The 21730-nt window shown below is 39.5% G+C and overlaps 1 protein-coding gene across 4 annotated transcripts in view; it reads left to right on the forward strand.

Moving 5' to 3' along the window:
* The window catches only part of LOC137300492 (uncharacterized), a 418621-nt gene extending 402530 nt beyond the window's left edge, over positions 1-16091 (forward strand). For 2 of the 4 annotated variants that reach the window (XR_010958108.1, XR_010958110.1), the window contains 2 exons: positions 13322-13510; positions 15707-16091. The gene's annotated coding sequence lies outside the window, so the exon portion shown is untranslated. Of the gene's footprint in view, positions 1-1418; positions 1753-13321; positions 13511-15706 lie in introns of those variants that run through there. The other 2 variants (XR_010958109.1, XR_010958112.1) reach the window with 2 other exon arrangements.
* The last annotated feature ends 5639 nt before the right edge of the window (positions 16092-21730 follow it).

Raw genomic sequence — 21730 nt, forward strand, 5'->3', positions numbered from 1 at the left:
GAGTGGTTAGAAGGTGTAACTTGCCACCACAAGGAATGATTGAGGCATAGATGCATTTAAGGGGAATCTAGATAAGCACATGAGGGAGAAAGGAATAGAAGGATATGCTGATAAGGTTCGATGAAGTTGCGTGGGAGGTGACGGAATCAGGAACTAAAATCTAGATCAGCAGAGAAATGAATAAGGATCTGTTCAGTAGAAAGACAAACAGGGATACCGGCCTCTCCTCAGGTGGTCATAAAAAACCTTGCTGAGACTGCAGAAACCGAATGGTAACCGTAAAAAAAGGCATTGTCTAAAAGGGGCCTCATCAGGATACAGCTGCAGACTCTTCATATTAGTCAGACAGCTTCACAGCTGTGATGATACAATGGTTTGCAGCCAGCTCTATGTGAGCAGATTGGAGAAGACAGTTGCCTGGGAAGAGGTGAAAGAGCTTTGACTAATCAGTCTAAAGCGAAAGATTTTGTGATAAGAAGAGCAGAGGTATAAGATTGTGTGTTGCGTGGAGAGGGGGCACACCCAGGATCCTGGATCCTGAAGAAGAGACGTCAGGAAACAGGGGTCATGAAAGTTTCTCCTTCTGCTATGAGGACTGATCACCTTCCGCGTTTGAGTCGAATTCCTTGCTTCAAGGTTATATTTGTTTATATCTGGTTCTGGGTTATAATAAAATTGAGTAAAAAGGAACAATTCTGTGTTTGTGCTTCTCATTTCTCAGGTGCTGAACATTATATACCCAAGGGGAGAAGTATCTGAAAGATAATTTCTCTTTCACAGGAGGTGCATGTGGAGCATAAACGCCGGCACAGACCAATTGGGCTGAATGGCTTGTTTCTGTGCTGTAAATTCTATGTAATTCCACTAAAAGTTCTGCGGCCAGATAAACCACGTTGTTCTTCTAGTTTCTGAACTCTTCAGTGTTGTAGCCTAGAAAGGAACTCCCAGATGGCTGATTCTGTCCTTATGTTACCGTACACACTGCAGGAGTACAAACTGGGACTGGGGAAATAGTGAGTTTACTGTCATAAGTGATTATCCCCATTCTCCTGTGTCATTAATCTTCCCAATGCTGCCACAGAAACATTCAATGTGGTTGCCCTCTGGGTTGCTTTTATTACACATTACAGAGACTTCTATCTCCTCAAGGCAATTCCTTTGTAATTTCTACACTCTCCTCATACTCTCTTGGGTTAGTTCTGATAGGTTTTGCCGGTTCCCTGGGCCAGCTACTGCCATCTGTTTTCATCAAACTATACCAGCTCCATGGGCAACTAATTGGTCATCTTTGCACAGCACATTAAAGGTTTATATCCTGTACAACACACAGCATATAAAATAAAATCCTCAGAGGGCTCCACGGCTGGTGTTCAATCCTGAGAGTTCTGTTGACTATTTGACTTCTCTTTCTCTTTCAGGCTATGCTGCTATTGGAACCATTCCTTGGAATTAAAACCTCATAAAGAAAGAAAGACTTGCATTTATACTGAGCCTTTCACGACCCCAGGCCGTCCCAAAGTGCTTTACAGCCAATGAAATACTTTTTGAAGTGTAGTCACTGTTGTAATGTAGGAAATGCGGCAGCCACTTTGCACAGCAAGTGTTAATTGTATCCATGTGATTGATATCAATTAGTGCTAATTGTATTCAGGTGGTGCGTATCAATTGGGGACACTCTTGTATCCATTAAAAGAGAGCTTATCTAGGGTGTGGGTGTAACGTGGATCTCTGTGAATAAAGGCTTGGAAGCAACTGAAGACCTGGCTATCCAATTTATAACAGCAAGGTCCCACAAACAGCAATGTGATAATGACCAGATAATCTATTTTAATGATGTTGGTTGAAGGATAAATATTGGCCAGGTCACTGTGGAGAACTCGCTTGCTCTTCTTTGAAATAATGCCATGAGATCTTTTACGTCCACCTGAGAGGGTAGACGGGGCCTTGGTTTAACGTCTCATTCGAAAGATGGCACTTCTGACAGTGTAGCACTCACTCAGCTGACAACTCCAATCCCAGGTATCTATCCTTTCTTAAATTATTTCCTTTCCTTTATTTTTGTACTCATCAAATTGAGGGATATCAGTGTTAGGAGTGGAACACTCTTTCCAGTCAAGTACCAAATGCTACTACCAAACAATCCCCAAGTTACATAAAACCTGGGTTATTAGATTTTAAAGCTGCCTTTGCTGTACTCTGATAATATTCCTTAAGTGCAGTGAGTGTTATTTGCAATGCGTAAAAGTAGGAGGAAAATAACCATCCACTAAAATTATTTTATTGTCAACTAAATTTAAATAGGATTAAATTTGTTTGAATGAATAAACTAAAATAAGAATAAAGTTTGAGATAAGGAGATGAGACTGAAATTAAGATTAACATTATTTCCAGGATGAAAGCAACAAAGTTTCAGCAGTCCAGAACTTTTTGAACAGATTTTGGAAATTGAAACACGTGAATGAAGTCCACATGAATTACAGCCATTTTGCCACAGTTTTCGCAGCACCTCTGCCCAATTTACAAGGTCGATCAGGATGATCCCATAGTTGGTATTCAGCCATCGGTTTATTACCTCTTATCATTTCTGATTAATTCTGTGAGAAGTGAATGAAAAAGCAAGTGACACAGGGCATGAGATTGAGGAGGTTGTGGTTGATGAACTCAAGGCAGGATCTTGCTCCAGGGAATTATAGGTGAGCTTGATCATTACACTCTCTTCCTCTATATCACCATCCTCCTCAGCATCATCATCCTCATAATCCACAAGGAAGCATTTGCTTCTCTCCTGCTCTTCTTCTTCCTCCTTCTGCTTCTCCCCTTTCTCATTGTATGCCCCTTGTTGCTGTAATAGAGTTCCAAGAAAAGAGGGTGCATGATAAAAATGAGTGAGCATAACCCCCTTGGAATTAAGGAGACAGAACTGGATGCCAGGGTGAGTGTGCAGTTGTGGTCTGACTAACCTATTGCCAGCACCGTGGTACTGTTCATGTCCACAGCTATAATAGAGTTACTACCCAGCATCTCCATGGCCTGCTTCTTGAAGGGTTGAGGTCTTTAATGTTGGGCGTGCCCCCTCTAGCCTCCTTGTAGGCATTGTGTGCAAGCATCTCCTCCAACAAGACTGAGTGAATTAGGCGAAGACCAAAAATTGAGAGGTGTCTCTCAACTTCTTGCAGCACTTATCTGCAGTTCTGGGGGTGAGCTATTCAGTACTCAGTGCCATTGCCACCTCCCTCTACATGGCACAAGAGACTATTTTTACGGCTTCCTCCAATTGAGATGCAGCAGTTTGTCTCTCCTCTGCTCAATCTCCTCCAGGAGCGGTTTGGAGGTCAATCTCACTGAAGCTGTAAGCTCTCCTTTTGTTCCTCCTTGCAATGCTCTTGCCCCTTCTTTGTCTGTGCTGAATCCTCCAGTGAAAGATGCTCTTGAAGGGTGGGTCAAGATTACACGTGATCTATCCAGCGCAACGACCTGATGGTGAACTGAGTGATCAAAACATTCTCCTTCTTACCTGCTGCTACGATCTTTATCCAAACGTGGCTTTTTAAAGGTCGCACTCTCACTTCCAAGCACCCCCCCTAGCAAATTCCGTTCATTTTACACTGGCTTTGTGCTGGTAACCTGCCAATAGATATCTAAATGAGCTGGCCCACTAAATTTTGGCACACTCATCAGCGGGTGCAACTGAAGACTCGTTGGTGCAAATCCGATGCAGTTCACCATGTGGGATTGTGGGTTCTGTGGTGGTGTTTTGCTGCGTTAACTCATCTGGTGCACTCTTCCTTGTGAATTTGATCATAAGTCTCTTTTCTTTTGAACAACTTGCCCTTTTGTATCATAATAGTTCAGTACTAAAATGTGTTTGCTGATAAAATATTTGACATTTGATCATGTGGCAGGTTATCATTTTGAACAGTAGCGCATATATATTCATGACGAAATGCATTTGGGCATTTTGTGCAGGAACTCACTGCGATACATATTTTATTTTCCAAAGTGAGTCCTTCAATAACTCTTCAAAAGTCAGCACTGTTCTTCCTCTCCTTACTCTTATTAGTGTAGAATATTTATGACTGTGTCAGAATGCAGCCCCCAAGAGCCTTGTGGCTCATTTCTAATTCTGCGCATTCCCAAATTTGTACAGAAAGTAATATGAAAAATCACGTCAGCTTTTTAAACTGATACTCAGATTACTTCTATCTCTTGTGGGCTTGCGTGTTCCTGCATTTTAGTATGTTTGGGAATCAAGACCTCCATTATTCAAGAATCTTTGACGTGTTGCAACTGCTTTGTGCTACTTAATCATTACGACGTGTTATTTTAGACCCCAGTGGCACAGTTGGTAAATGCACTGCCTAGTGTGCAACCAGACAGACCAGTGAAATACCAATGTCGTTGCTAGTCAATGCTGAGTTAACAGGTCTCCGCTGGAGTGATGTTGTGGACCCCACACCTCAAGGCAAGGGAGAGGAAAAATCGGCTGGAGTTATGATTCAGTTGGATTTCAGGTGAGGACAGGTACTTGATGGGATCTTTCTCTCTCTCTCTCCCTCCCTTCCCTCTCTTTAAGATCCATCTCTGCTTTTGTTTATGACTCTCTCACTACCCCCACCACCCAAACAGTATTATCTCTTCTCCCTTCAACTGGGTCGCCAACAGGGTCTCTCTCCTTCTCCCCTATCAAAGTTTCTCTTTCTTCCACTTCTTTTCTCCTCCCAAGAAAGACTCTCTCATTGTCCCTTCCCTTCCTATATTTCTGCTCTTCCCATTCCCCCATGGCACAGCATGGCTGAAATAAATAAAGTCAGAAGTTTCTTCATTGGACATGAAGTCATGGGCATATTCCCGGAGTGCTTGTGGCTCATATGAATAGAGAAACATGTTTTTCACATATTTGTTTATTTTGGCGCCATTGCATAGGCCTGCTATTGTGAAGAGTCATCTGGTCTGGTGGGGATCGTGAAGTGAGAGGATGTACTGGGAGGCTAAGATTTTGAGAGGCCTGGTGGAGCACATCGTGCTAGTTCTCAGGGAAGGGAGAAAGTTGTTGTTAATGACTTTTTCTATGAATTTTTTGCATTATTTCATCATAGAATCATACAGCACAGAAGGAGGCCATTTGGCCCATCGTGCCTATGCTAGCGCTTTGTAAGAACTATCCAATTAGTCCCACTCCTCTGCTCTTTCCCCACAGCCCTGCAAATTTTTCCTTTTCAAGTATATATCCAATTATCTTTATTTTTACAGGCAGATAGTGGAATGGGTGTGGAACTTTTACAGTGTCTGCATCACAGATTATTTTTTGTCAGGAAATGATTGGGTGGAATCTTGCGGGAAAAAGGCAGTAGGGTGAATTCATTTTTCGCTAGGATGTGATTGGATAGAAAGGTTTTACACGATAGGATTAGAGAACAACAAATTTAGAAAATAATCAATTCGATGGTAGAAAGCACAGACATTTAAAGAGGAGGAAGAAAAATAAACTGGCATGTACAACATGGATGAGAGACATCAGAAATTTTATTCTGAAGATGCATAATTTTAATTACTGACTGAATGCACCCTTGCTTTCTAAAGGGTCTGAACAAAAGCTTTTCTTTTGGTGATATCTGTATGTAACATTGTGGGCCAGGTGAAAGAAAACAAATTCCACTGATTAACTGCTTGTTTTGTCACAACACTGGAGACCATCAAATGTTGCGATGGATGTAGTTTAGATCTTGGCAGAAGTGAATGAAGATTGTCATATTTGAACTGTTTTAGACCAAAACAAATCTGTCCCCTTTTTTAAAAGCTTTGAAGGTCTGTCTGTTTGAAGTTAGATTGTCTGACAGTAGTTAATAGATGAATAGGTTACCTGTGATCTACAACATATTGTTCTTATTTTGAATATTGAACATAAGTTTCATTGTTATCTGAAGAGAGGTGCCTATTGTAGCATAGTGCCCTTCCCACAACATTGTACTTATGTAGGGCTAAAACTAGTGTAATAATTTGATCTTGCCATCCAAGAAGTTCAATGGTGCTACCCAAAGTCTATGTTTCATTAAAACCCAAGAGTGCTAAGTGATGGCCGCCAGGGGACTCTAGTTTGTAACGAAGAGAGAGAATCGACTGAAATTAATGAAACCTTTTAAAATGTTTTCTCTGAGATCAACTGAGGAAATTAATCCAAATTATCTAGGTTTGGACACCAGAGATAAAATCAACTTGTTGGTTTTATTAATACTGACAGAAAGTACAAGCAAGTTATACATGTATACTTCCTAGTAAGATATCCATCGGGATCTGCACACGACTAACCAACCCAGGTGAGTTCTCAACACGGAATATCAAAGAATCAGTGAAAGTGAACCTATTTTTCACCTCGATGGACAATGTCAGATGACTTGCTCTAAACTAATCAATTCTGAGATTATTGTCACGTGATCTTTGTGTCATATGCTATTACACCAGTAGATGGCAATGTCGCATGACATATACTCCATTCTCACTGAAATATGGGTGATGTTTCATTTCTTATCAGGAGAAGATAAGACAAATTCACATGGTTATAAACATCATACCTTAACAGAACGATAACAGTTAAAACAGACATGTTGGCTCCAAACTAGCTATAATTCTTGCACAAAAGCTTTGATGTTTCTTAAATTGCATCAACCTGACACCTCCAGCTTACTTAGCATTCCCTTGTAAACCATGTTCTAGCCTCTTTCACACAGAATACATTCTCAAAATACAATGATATTAATGCTGACTTCTGTCATTGGGAAGCTATTTTTCCTATTACACATTATCCTACATTTTCCTTTTTTGTGTATTCAGTATTTCAAAAGGGTGCAGTTCCCACAGATCCCATTTTATTGCTGGCTGGATTAAGCTCAGACATCTTCAGAATTCTTAACTTGTCATCTCTCATTTAGTTACACTGAATTCTCTGAGTTATATTGTGATGCTGTAATATAATCTGACTCCTTTTGTCAAGCTAATTGGACAACAGACATTTGAGTAGGATTCTAAATGCACTGTATTTGAAACCATATCTATCCAATACAGCAATTTTGAAGCCCATTCAATTAACGAGGTGGGAGCATGGTCAAAAAATCCATCAGCGCTCGGCTAAATATGCTTTCAAGGCTGAGTTATATATAAACAGCTCAAACATATTAATATCAGAATGTCATATTTTGAGAAAAAAAATCAGCAAATCTCTTACTAAGAAACGACATGTTATTTCATGTATAGACACATGGAAAAAGCAGAATGGAATTCCTCCTTTTTATATGGTTGCCTTGAAGGGAACTGTTTTCACTTGTAAAGAGTTTCTGCAGAAAAATTCATGTTTTCCTATTCCAATTTGCCACTTTAGGAATTGGCTCAGTGCTGTACAACAATGAAGCTTAATACAGACAGAAATATACATAATAGGAGCTGATTAAAGCGTAAGAATATAAGAAATAGGTGTAGGAGTAGGCCATATGGCCCCTCGAGCCTGCTCCACCATTCAATCAGATCATGGCTGATCTTTGACCTCAACTCCACTTCCCCGCCCGATCCACATATCCCTTGATTCCCTAAGAGTCCAAAAATCTATCAATCTCAGTCCTGAATATATTCAATGATAGAGCATTCACAGCTCTCTGGGGTAGAGAATTCCAAAGATTCACAACCCTCTGAGTGAAGAAATTCCTCCTTATCTCAGTCCTAAATGGCCGACCCCTTATCCTGAGCCCTCTAGCTTTAGACTATCCAGCTAGGAAACATCCTCTCAGCATTTACCATGTCAAGCCCTTTTAGAATCTTATATGTTTCCATGAGATCACTTTTCATTCTTCTAAACTCCAGAGAGTATAGGCCCATTCTACTCAATCTTTCCTCATAGGACAAACCTCTCATCCCAGGAATCAATCTACTGAACCTTCGTTGCACTGCCTCTAAAGCAAATATACCCTTCCTCAGGTAAGGAGACCAAAACTGTACATAATACTCCAGGTGTGATCCAACCAAAGCCCTGTACAATTGCAGCAAGACTTCCTGTTTCTTGTACAAGGACACCCAAATCTCTCTGAACACCAACATTTAATAGTTTCTCACCATTTAAAAAAATATCCCGTTGCTCTATTTTCCTACCAAAGTGAATAACCTCACATTTCACATTGTACTCCATCTGCCACCTTCTTGCCCATTCACTTAACCTGACTAAATACCTTTGCAGGCTCTTTGTGTCTTCCTAGCAGTGAACTTTCCCACCTAGCTTTGTATCGTCAGCAAACTTGGATACATTACACTTGGCCCCTTCATTTGAGTCATTAATATAGATTGTAAATAGCTGAGGCCCTAGTACTGATTCTTGTGGCACACCACTCGTTTCGACCTGCCAACCTGAAAATGAACCGTTTATTCCTACTCTCTGCTTTCTGTCCAGAAACCAATTCTCAATCCATGCCAGTATATTGCCCCCAATCCATGAGCCCTAATCTTGTGTAATAACCTCTTGTGTGGCAACTTATCGAAAGCCTTTTGAAAATCCTAATATATTACATCCACTGGCTCCCCTTTATCTACCCTGCTAGTTACACCCGCAAAAACACCCAAATAGATTTATCAAACACGATTTCCCTTTCATAAAACCATGTTGACTCTGCCTAATCATATTATGACTTTCTATGTGCCCTGTTATTACATTCTTAATAATAGATTCTAGCATTTTCACTCCTACTGATGTCAGGCTAACTGGCCTATAGTTCCCTGTTTTCTCTCTCACTCCTTTCTTGAACAGTGGAGTTACATTTGCTACCTTCCAATTCACGGGGAACATTCTAGAATCTAGGGAATTCCACAAGATCAAAACCAATGCATCCACCATCTCTGCAGCCACCTCTTTAAAACCCTAGAACGTAGGCCATCAGGTTCAGGAGGTTTGTTGGCTTTTAGTCCCATTATTTTTTCTAATGCTTTTTCTTTACTAATCTTAATTATTTTAAGTTCCTCATTCTCAATAGACTCTTGGTTACTCCCTCCACCACCAGTGCACAGTGGCTGCAGTGTGTACCATCCACAGGATGCACTGCAGCAACTCGCCAAGGCTTCTTCGACAGCAACTCCCAAACCCACGACCTCTACTACCTAGAAGGACAAGGGCTGTTGGCAAATGGGAACAACACCACCTGCACGTTCCCCTCCAAGTCACACACCATCCCGACTTGGAAATATATTGCCATTCCTTCATCGTCGCTGGGTCAAAATCCTGGAACTCCCTACCGAACAGCACTGTGGGAAAACCGTCACCACACGGACTGCAGCGGTTCAAGGAGGCAGCTCACCACCACCTTCTCAAGGGAATTAGGGATGGGCAATAAATGCTGGCCTCGCCAGCGACGCCCACATCCCATGAACAAATTTAAAAAATGGTTCCCCACTATTTACGGTATGCTTTTTTGTGTCTTCCACTGTGAAGACAGATACAAAATATTTGTTTAACATCTCTGCCATTTCCTTATTCCGCATTATAATTTCTCCTGTCTCTGCCTCTAAGGGACCCATGTTTACTTTTGCTAATCTCTTCCTTTTTATATATTTGCAGAAGCTCTTTCAATCTGTTTTTATATTTCTTGCTAGTTTACTCTCATGTTCAATTTTCTCCCTCTTTATCAATTTCTTGGTCATCCTTTGCTGATTTCGGAAACCCTCCCAATCCTCAGGCTTACTGCTCTTTTTGGCAACATTGTTAGCCTCTTCTTTTAATCTAATACTATCCTTAACTTCTGTTGTTAGCCACGGTTGGATCACCTTTCCCATGGAGTTTTAATTCCTTAAGTGCATGTGTATTTGTTGGGAATTATGAATTATTTCTCTAAATGTTCGCCACTGCTTATCTACTGTCATATCTTTTAATCTAATTTCCCAATCTACTTTAGCCAACTCGCCCCTCATACCTATGTAACTGGCAATAAAACAATTCTACGGAGAAGCTGTTCAAACTTCAGAGTCTGTTATAATTGCGGGGTACATTACTGCATCAATGGAACATTGTAAGGAATCGGTTTGCAATGAATGTAATAACTACAAAGCGAAGTGATGTGAAACTCATTTTAAAAAAAATCTGCTATGTAGTAAAAATTAAAATTAATTTAAAAAGGAAAATGCTATATGTGGAACAAAATATACTCCTGTTAAACTGCCCTACGTTTCAATTCAAACTGGGTTCAATATTATAAAAAAGAGCCACCTGGAGAACGTGAATAATGACGTAATGGTCGAGATAACATTTATTGTTTCTGCATACACATCCTGACAGGTTTGTTACTGGAATTAACTTCATATTGCACTTGCTGAAAGATAGAAAACTTATTAAAAAGGACGCTGTGGAAGAAACCGGCAGTGTACAATTTAAAATGCTGTATAAAGCTTTGTTGCAGCTGAATGGAAAGTTTTCCTTGGGGCTGTAAACAGTTTGTCAATTTTATTTTGCTTTGTGTTCAAGTGCAATCATTCATGCAATTCAAATCTAGTGTTTTGTTTTAAAGTGTATCTCCTGGAACTCAGATAGAAGGAAGTAGTGGAAGATTAGTTTAATAGCCTGTAAACTTTCATCTTCTGGTGTCAATAGGGGTCAGCTTCAGCCGATTAGAGCTTTCAGTGAGGAGGGCTATGTAGTGCAGGAGCCCGATTAAAAAAGCACACTGTGAAAAAGAAGAGACAATGTAGATTGCTGGGAGCATGAAAGATCAAATTTTTCAAAACAGTTAACCTTCCACCCCCTAGAGTCAACTCAGTCAGAATTCCCCAAGTTTGATGCAATGGGGGATAGGTTTTTTGCATTTTATAGATTGCCTTGAATTAGGTCACAGCAATATGAAGAGCAGAAGTCACATGCAAAATGTAAAGGAACTTTCAAAATGACGAGGTGATTGCAGAAAATACCATCAAGAGAAGCTCCTTGACTACTACAGTCAAAAAAGAAGGGTCCCTTCAGCCTAAAACATGAAATAAGACAAAACTAATCGTTAAGCGTTTTAGCCCACACCTTTCGTTTCAACTCCGATTACATTGTGCACGTGACTAGCTTGTAACTTTTTGAACTTCCTGGTATTTCAAAGGAACTTGTGAGAAAGTTGTGAGTTTTTAATCAAATCACAATTAATCAGAATGGAAAACAAAATGTGGAACAAAGCAGAAATAAAATCATCGGTTGAATCTTGGCTCTTGATGCCAGATTCTTGAAGGAAGAAATTAGTATTCTGTAGGAGAGAAATGCTCAAATTTACTATCCAGTGAAATACAAAGGTGAAGGCGTCTTTGACAGTTATGTTTCCTTTCAGTCCCTGGTAATTTAATAGGGGTGGATCGTGGGCATGTATTTGATTTGTACCATTGATTGCGATGCTATTGTAGAGTCGTTCTAGAATTCTTAAGCAATGGGTGAATTTTTAATGAACTAGCTGCAAGGTTCATACATTTCGACATGCCTAAAGGATGTTCCAATTGTGTCCCTTTCAAATAATTTTATGCATTGCTCACAGAAAAGGCCATGATGTGGAGATGCCGGTGATGGACTGGGGTTGACAAATGTAAAGAATCTTACAACACCAGGTTATAGTCCAACAATAAAATTGTTGGACTATAACCTGGTGCTGTAAGATTCTTTACACAGAAAAGGTATCATTTGTCAATAGGAAATGCAGACTCCTAAGCAGAATGAGGTCACATTAACAGGACTAATCTGTTCATATGATCCTTCTCTGACCCAATTGATGTCTTTGATTGGTTGCCCTGAAGTATATGATTCAGAGGTTGTGTGCTGCCTCTGATTTCAGAATAGTTGTTTAATTCAGCATTAAAATTTTGATCAGATTACATTTTCTGCATGTTTGAGTTTAATATTTCTTAAGTTTTTTTGTGTCATCAATGTTGTTTGCATTCAACATTCCCTCCAGGTGTGACACATATTAAGAGATGATGCATAGTTTCTGGGATATATCTGCATTGTTTCCTAGGTAAGGATGTCCAAGAGCATCACTGGATCACTCCAAAATGGCAATCGCTACATCATAATGCTGATGTACAAACCCTTTTCCAACTTATTGTTTTGAAGCTCTCCTTACTGGATTTCTGTTTTTAAGTGATTACTTGGTAAAACATCCTAAGGGGCTTCATAGGAGTGTAATCAGACAAAAATTGACACCGAGCCAAAGAAGGAGACATTAGGACAGGTGACCAAACTTTTGATCAAAGAGGTAGGTTTTAAGCAGAGTCTTAAAGGAGGAGGGAGAGGTGGAGAGGCGAAGAAGTTTGGGAAGGGAATTCCAGAGCTTAGGGCCTAGGCGGCTGAAGGCACGGCCACCAATGGTGGAGCGAAGGAAATGGGGGATGGACAAAAGGCCACAGTTGGAGGAACGTAAAGTTCCCTGAGGGTTGTAGGGCTGGAGGATGTTTCAGAGATAGGGAGGGGCGAGGCCATGGAGGGATTTGAACATGACGATGGGAATATGTACGATCTGCATATAAATGCTGCTCTAAAAATTCACACATTTTTGAGTGGCATGAAACTGTTTTTCAGACAATGAAGTAGGATTATTATTTGCATATTGTGATAAATTTTTTACTAAATGTAAAAACTTCTGATTATATCCTTCACAATAATATATAGCTTTTGTGGTATGGGACTTCCCATCAAAATTCCTTACAGAAGAAGAAACTTTGCCGTTTTAACTTGAATTTTCAAGTGTGTATCGGCACCTGTGCATGTTCAACTCAAGTATGCTTCACTTAAGCTAAGTAGAAGATAAGCATCATTGCCAACATATGGCATAACTGGTGTCAAATGGGTGGAAATAATCTGAGAAAGGGAGATGGCAGAAGCAATTTGTGCAAAAATTATAACGATGAGGTAACCAAGTGCATCCAATGTTTCACAAAGATAGACATATTAACTTTTCCTCACCAGTACTTGGATGTAAATAAGGGATAAGCATTCCAGATTTGTGCACCTGCTGCAGAGCTATGCCTGCTGGGAATGTATATCAGAAATTTGGGCATGGATATCAAAGGGGCCCACAAGGATTTCTGTCCATAATGGATGGGAAATCCTGCAAGCTTGCTGACCTGTGCATCTAAATTCCCAATGTGCCTCCCAGCATTGCAAATACTCTGTGCTGGAAACATAAATTGGTAAAACGTACAGCATAGTGTCCCATATTAACAGTTTGTAATTGTGCAGCTAACACAGAAACAAAATTGAGTTACATCTTTAAATCAATGTGATTGATAGAATGACGTCACATGTATATGATTGATGCATTAATGTGATCCTTCTCAGACCCAATGGACAAGCAATTGCTGTTGACTGCCAGGAATAAAAGAAGGCAATTAATTATTTTCACAAGTACCAGAGGCTGCAGTGAATCAATATGTGACAATCGCAGGGGATTTTAGCATCCCAGAAGTTAAGCCAACGCATTAAAGACAAGCAAGAGGGATGGATAAAACCAACAACATTTTCATAGTGGTAATAATGAAGTGTATTGTGAGAAGAATGTCTCCCCATGACACAGTGTGGTGCTCGAAGTGTTCAAATGCAGAATGTTCTAAGGAGAGAGATTGTTCAGGGAAATGAGCCAAGATTTATTTGTTTTTCTCCTCTGCCGAAGCTGCTGAATCTTACTGCGCTACGGTGAATGCCACGGGAAGCAAAGATAAAATGAAATAAAGGAACTTGGTAACTGCCCATGTATGAAATAAATCTTAAAAAGTAAGGACATAGTGGATGGAACAGCAGGAATAGGGAAATTTGGGAAGTAACAAAATAAATGGCGTCTTCCTGGGAAGTGGGCTTCTTGGGCAGGTGGAATAGTTCGGAGAGCAAAGTTGGAAACAAAGTAAATGAGCTGGGAAACGAGCAAGTTGGGGAACAAATGAAATAAATTTCAACAAATGATTTAATAGTGGATGGCAAAGTGGCAAAGCAGGAATCAGGGATTAAGAAAACAAGTAAAATCTGTTTGTTCATGGGTTGGTGAAAACACAAATGGGGGCTAAGTAGAAGAACAGTTTAGATTAAGTTAAAAGACATGTGCCTAAAAGGCAGTGGGAGGCAGCGTGGGACGAAGTCAATGCCAGGCGCACAGCACCACGAACATGGATGCAGTGCAGGAAAAAATCAAAGTGGTACATTGCATTGAGTACAGTATATTCAAAATATATGTCTTTGCAAATTTACATCAAAATTGTTGATCGCAACAAAAGCAGCAAATAAACCAATATATTTAATACAAAAATGTTGCAAATGAAAATTTGTTTTTCTCGACATTAAATTATGCAAAACACTATACAATATTTTGTTACAACTTGCACATTTGCAATGACACGAGTGGTCAAGGTGAGTGAGGTCAACTGTCAAGTGGCATCTCCTACCAACTGCATTTAGGACTGAGATGAGGAGAAATTTCTTCAGTCAGAGGGTGGTGAACCTGTGGAATTCTCTATCACAGAAGGCTGTGGAGGCCAAGTCACTGAATATATTTAAGAAGGAGCTAGATAGATTTCTAGACACAAAAGGCATCAAGGGGTATGGGGAGAGAGCGGGAATATGGTATTGAGATAGAGGATCAACCATGATCATATTGAATGGTGGAGCAGGCTCGAAGGGCCAAACGGCCTACTCCTGCTCCTATTTTCTATGTTTCTATGTTTCTACCACTAGCTGCATCCACTGCTCCACGCACTGCACCCCCCATCAACTACCTACCAACAAAATCTTTCCATCGGTACTCAACTCTGCCAATTGGATGCTTCCTCTTACCCTTACACATTACTACCATTGCAAGCTGCCCACCACAACTCACAGGCCACACTCACTGGAAGCTATTCAACCATGACAGGCACATCACCCAGACACATGTCCCTCTTTCTTGCAGGAGAAGGTGGCGCATAACAGGAAGCAGCAAGTGGCAGTAACATTTAGCCCTTCGAGCCTGTTCTGCCATTCAATGAGATCATGGTTGACCTGTGACCTAACTCCATATACCCACCTTAGTCCCATAACCCTTAATACCCTTGGTTCACAGAAACCTATCAATGTCAGGTTTAAAATTCACACTTGAGCTAGCATCTGCAGAATACCATTTGCAGAAGTGTTTTCCAAACTTCTCCCACCCTTTGCGTGTAGAAGCATTTCCTAACTTCACTCCTGCACGTCCTGGCTCTAAATGTTAGGTTAGTCCCCTTGTCCTAGTATTCAGGGATAGGAGACCTCCAAAAACAGTTACAAATGCATCAGCAGCCAGAAGCAATAATCCAGCAACTAAGCTGTAAATCCTGCATGGTCCCTTTAAATAGCGCTGATGGCAGGGTCCTCCAGGCACTTTAAGACACGTTCAGATGGTCGCAGTTTAGACTGTGCATTAAGTCCCAAAATCACTTTAAATACCTAAACCAAGATGGCATCCGTGCACGTCATGCTAGAAATGTGCGTGCGCAGCCAAGGCGCCATCTTGGCAGTTCGAGAGTCCGTGTCGCGCCAAAACAACCCAATTTCTAACGGCAAGACTTTAAATTTAATTTCCCATGATGTTGTACATAGAAAGGCAAGAGCAAGGGGGTAAGAGGGTGTGGGATAATTGGATCAGGGCATTCAGTCACCAATTTAAAGTCACATATACTGTTCTTATTTTTCTATAATGCTTTTATTTTATATTATTTATAGCTAAGTAGGAAAACAGACAGCAACCTGGAAAATATGGACGCACAGTTAATTGATGTACCGGAGTTTCTCTGCAGTGCAGGCTGAGGAGTTGGGAGATGCAAAACTGAAGTGTTACAGTGCCACCACTGACTAGAGGATGTAATTACGAGATGACAAGTTTCTATTTGTCGATTCCATTGTAAATGTGGATCCTGGAATTTATAATGTAAAAAACTGAGAGCAAGTATGTACCTTGGAGATTTTACCAGCGGAACCCCCAGGGAAATGGCTGTAAAGAGGTACGGAGGGGGAGACCAGTAAAACCCAGTGGTATTTTAGGGCCAACATTTGTAATAGATTTATTTTATAGATAGATGGTGCAATAAATGACAAAGTATGGAAATGACTTCCTTGCTAATGTTTTATTTGCCTCTGAAACTATTGCTCTGCATCATGATAACACTTTCATTGTTTTAATTGAACCAACTCTGCTCATTATTCTGGAATGATTGAGTGGATGTAGGAACATGATCATGTCACAGTAATTGTGACAGAATGATTGACGTCTTGTAAAACATTGACTTAACTTTAATTCTCCGTTTCAAATAAAATATGGAATATTATATATCATTTTGTTGTACATTATCTCTGCAATAGTGGGTGAAGTGGAAAATAACATTTTTATCTTGCTTTATTTTCAATAACGTAATCGAGCTTGCAGGATTTTAGAGCTCAGCTGAGCTAAATGAGACACACGTCATATTTGAATTAAAATTGTTAAATTAAAATGAAATAAATATATTAGTTTTAGGGATTGAAGATATCACCATAAGTCATGTTTTATTTTATGTAGCCCTGCCTCTTTCACCCTGGTTCTTTTCCCTTCTCTCCTGATGACAGTGACTGCTGCTAGACTGTGGATTTGTAGGTGCCATACTGCTCTTCGTGTATGTCCATTGAATGTACAGCACAGGAAGAGGCCATTCGGTCCAATAGGTCCCTGCCAGTGTTCACTTTCCACACAAGCCTCCTCCCTCCCTACTTCATTTAACCTTATCAGCATATCCTTCTATTCCTTTCTCCCTCATGTGTTTATCCAGTTTCCCCTTAAATGCATCTATGCTTGTCACCTCAGTTACTCCTTGTGGTAACGAGTTCCACATACTAACCATTCTCTCGGTAAGGAAGTTTCTTCTGAATTCCCGATTGGATTTATTTGTGACTATCTTATATTTATGGCCCCTAGTTCTGGTCTCCCTTGCAAGTGGAAACATCGTCTTTATGTCTACCCTATCAAGCCCATTCATAATCTTAAAGACCTCTCTAAGGTCACCCCTCAGTCTTCTCTTTTCTAGAGAAAAAAGCCCCAGCCTGTGCAATCTTTCCTGATAGGTATAACCTTTCAGTTCTGGTATCATCCTAGTAAATCATTTTTGCACCTTCTCCAGTGCTTCGATATCTTTTTTATAATGTAGAGACCAGAACTGTTCACAGTTCTCCAAGTGTGGTCGAACCAAGGTTCTATACGAGTTCAACATAACTTCTCTGCTTCTCAGTTTCATCCCTCTCAAAATGAACCCCAGTGCTAGGTTTGCTTTTTGTTAACCTGCGTCGCTACTTTTAGTGATTTGTGTATCTGTAGCCCCAGATTCCTCTGCTCCTCCATCCCATTTAGACTCTTATTTTCCAAGCAATATGTGGCCTCTTTTGTCTTCCTACCAAAACGTACCACCTCGCACTTATCTATATTGAAATTCATTTGCCAATTACAGGCCCATTCTGCAAGTTTATTAATGTCTTCCTGTATTTTGTCACAGTCCTCTATGGTATTAACTATACCCCCCAATTTGGTGTCGTCCACAAATTTTGAAATTATACTTCCAATTCCCAAGTCCAAATCGTTCATGTTAACAGAACAACAGCACCGATCCTTGTGGAACACCACTCCCCACCTTTTGCCAGTTTGAGTAACTACCTTTAACCCCTATTTCTGTTTTCTGTATTGGAGCCTGCTTGCTATCCATTCTGCTACTTGACCCCTGACTCCACATGCTCTGACCTTAGTCATGAGTCTACTATGTGGTACCTTATTGAAGGTCTTTTGAAAATCCAAATATATTACATCAACTGCATTACTCTTGTCTCCCCTTTCTGCTAATTCTTCAAAGAATTCTTCAAAGAATTCAATCAGATTAGTCAAGCATGGCCATCCCTTTTAAAATCTGTGCTGATAATTCTTTATTATGTTTTTGGTTTCTTGATGTTTTTCTCTTAAATCTTTGAGTATGGATTCCATTATCATGCCTAATACACTCGTTAAGCTAATTGGTCTATAGTTCCCTGGACTTGTTCTATCTTCCTTTTTAAATATAGATATCACATTTGCTGTCTGCCAGTCCTTTGGCACTATTACCTTTTCCAAAGAATTTTTATACATATGTAACTGTCTCTCTGCTAACTTTTCTCTAACTTTCGTTTAATATACACAGATGCAATCCATCCAGACCAGGGGTTTTATCCTCTCTAAGTTTGATTAGTTTATTAATTATCTCCCCCCTTTCTATCTTAAATGTCTTTGTATCTTTTTTTGACTCTTCTTCTAATTAATTTTTATATATGTGTAATGGTGCCTTTGTTATCTCTTCCCTAACTTCTTTTAGTATTCATGGATACAATCCATCCAGACCAGGGGTATTATCCTCTCTAAGTTTGATTAGTTCATCAATTATCTCTCCTCATTTTATCTGGAAATTCTTTCTATCTTTTTTGATCTCTTCTTCTAATGTCATGCCCACCATGTTAGTCTCCCTGGTAAATACTGAGGTAAAGTAATTATTTAATAATTCTGCCATTTCGTTGTCATTACCTGTGAGTTTATCGTGTGTATCCCTTAGTGTCCCTATTCCTTTCATGATTTTTCTTTTGTTATTTATGTGTCTGTAGAATACTTTACGATTTCTCTTTTATATTCCTTGATAATTTAATTTTATAGTTTCTCTCTGGTTTCCTAATTTTTCTTTTACTTCTTTCCTAATCTTTTCGTATTCCCTTTTGTCATCCTTTCCTTTTTTTTTGTTTCAATTTTGCCCTTATTTCTTTGTTCATGCATGGTATGTTATTACTGACTAGTTTGTTCTTGCTTTTTAGTGGGATATATTTTAAATGTTTCTATTCCTTTGTTCCTCAGTAAATTTTTCCAGTTTATTTTTTGCCCAGTTCCATTCTCATCCCCTGAAAATCAACTTTTGTCCAATTTATTACTTTGGCCTTTGTCTTACTTATGCCCTTCTCAATCTTTATCTTATCTCTATTACCTAGATGTTTCCTTACACTTACTTCTCTTATCTGTTCTTGTTCTTTTCCCATTACTAGTGCTTTCTCTGTCGTTGGGCTTTTTACATACTGGGCAAGAAAGGAGTCCTGCACACATTGTAAAAACTCCATCCCCTGTACCCCTTTACCTACCTCTTCTTGCCAATTTATTTGGGGATAGTTAAAATCTCCCATGATTATTATTCCATCATTAATCCTTTACTCATTTCACATATTTGCTTACATATTCCTTCCTCTACCTCCTTTCCACTATTAGGTGGTCTGTAGTATACCCCTCTTAGCGTGATCGATCCCTTATCTTTAAGTTCAATCCATATGGATTATTTTCTACCTGTTAGTTATGTCCCTTTTTTCTACTGTTATTATGTTATCTTAAATTAGCACAGCCACTTTCTGATTATGTTCCAACCTGCAATATTTAATTGCCAGTCCTGATCTTTATGTAGCCATGTTTCAGTTATTCCGACTACATCTGGTTCCTCACTACGGATTATTGCCTCCAGTTCCCTCCAGTTCTTTAATAGTTGTTACTTTTACTTTATTTATAGCAGTGCTTTTATACTTCTGTATTTGTTCCTTGATCATTTGTGTTATCTTTATTCCTTACCCTCGTCTGACCTTTACACTCATCTCCTGTTTATTCTATCTCTAGGCTTTTGTTATTGCTGCCAGATTCTTCCCCCCTCATCTTGCCACTCCAAAAAGTGAGCGTTGGCAAGCTATTTGACTGTTGGGGCATCAGAGGTGAGCCGAATCCTGGTCACCACCAATGTCCGTAGAGGAGCGCCTTTCAATATGGGTCTTTGGATGGCAAACAGGAGTGAGAAACCTGGTTGATTTTTCTCCTCTCTAGCCCAGGAAATGCTGAGGCTGACTGCAGCTCCCCAACTGATGTCTTGGCTGAGATTATCTATCTCAGCATGAATCTGGCACCTTCTGGTCTGTGTGGCTTAGTATTATATTGGCAGTCCTTTTACCCACTAGATCATCAAGGTTATCAAATTTTGATTGCATTTTATATATTGCAAGTGAAAAGGTGATTCTTTACTCTCAGCTACCATGGGGATTGCGGATGCAGAATATTTCTTTCTCATTATTATTGTGGATAATTTTAATACGTTACAGGATAATCTATTGACTTGACCTCCCCAGTGATAGCTCTAATAGTGGGTTAATGGCACCTTCCTCCTACACAATGCACTGTCAAAGGAACTGAGTCAGACATACGAGGGTAGATGGAAGCACATAACTGAAGAACAGCTGGGAGCAGCTTAGATTAATTACAGTATATTTTAAAAGTATCTTGTTTCTTTTAATCAGTAATTTACAATTTTAACTTCACTGGTGGTAAAATTGCATAATTATTGATTCCCCAGTGAAGACTAATCCAGGGATAGTTTGAGTTGACAAGAAGATTTAATGGAACAAGTAATTTAAGAAATTTACATAAAACATTAATCAGATCCTTGCTTTTAAAAAAGAAATTTTAAATATTTCCACCAAATCAGATGTGAACCCGTAATTTAAAAAGGCTTCAGGTGCAGCACATACCGGAAAAGTTGCTTCTCTTTGTTTTCTATTTCCTGTTCATCCACTTCAAAGGATAAAACCTCAGCTCTCTTTCTCTCAAAGTTTAATTACAGAATGGATAATGAGATAATGATGGCAGTTACTGAGGGTTTGAAATGTCACAGTACATCTCCTAGCTGTTAATTCTTTGTTTAAAAGTACTCTATTATTATTGCATACCAGGTAAGGGATGTGTTTAGTTTAATATATATATTGTACTTACTTTGAGAGCTTTGATGAACATCGTTCCTGTATCGGTTTGAACTGGGATTTAAAGAATCCAATTCTTTTGTTTTCTATGGTGCAAGTACTTGGTGCTTGTTATCTCCTGCCACAATATTCTGTCTTAGCAGCACATGAGTAAAATAAAATCACATAGTGAGTTAAAGAGCACTGACAAGTGTAATGATGAACCCAACCTCTGCCAACTTTGTGGGTGTTTTATCCGGAGAGAACAATTCCAGTCTGGAAGTCGCACTTTGGGATACGACCGGATGAATGCTTTAAATGTTCATCTGAAATTCCTCTGATTATTATTGTAGCATTCACATCATATCTATTTCAAACAGCTTGATACCTCAGCTAAATCAGAAAAAAGAGAAATTCCAAACAAATGCTTCAAGGGTTCTTCTGCTAATATCCTATGGTGTCATTCCAGGATCTTCAATCTTTTCATTTTAAAAAAAGTTCTTCAAATCGTAATGCTCTATGTAGAGTTGTACTGCTTACTGTCATGTTTGTTACTATATGGAGGCCAAAACAATCTGGACGGTGGTCTTTTCTTCAAGTGTCACCGATAACCCTCCATGACTGGTGAAAATGAGATGTGCTTCTGTGGGCACAGCTGGTTTTGCTCATTTTTATGCCACCTCAAGATGGAATGAAATACCCCAGCGACAGGGACCAGGGTTTGTCAGCTTGTCGAACTCAACAACTGTGAAGGAAGTGAAACTGGAATGAGAGTAGTCAAGTGAGATTCAAATTTTGACATAAGAATTTAGCACCATAACTCAAGGCCACCCTCAAAAGAATGTTCAATCAGAGAAAGTTAATATTGCATATGGAATTATGGAAGTAATAAAGTTATAATTAATCACAAGATTCAGATGTCGTAAAACAAGAAATTGTAATTTGGCTGGTTTA

This window comes from Heptranchias perlo, chromosome 31 (assembly GCF_035084215.1).
Source record: "Heptranchias perlo isolate sHepPer1 chromosome 31, sHepPer1.hap1, whole genome shotgun sequence".
Taxonomy (NCBI): Eukaryota; Metazoa; Chordata; class Chondrichthyes; order Hexanchiformes; family Hexanchidae; genus Heptranchias; species Heptranchias perlo.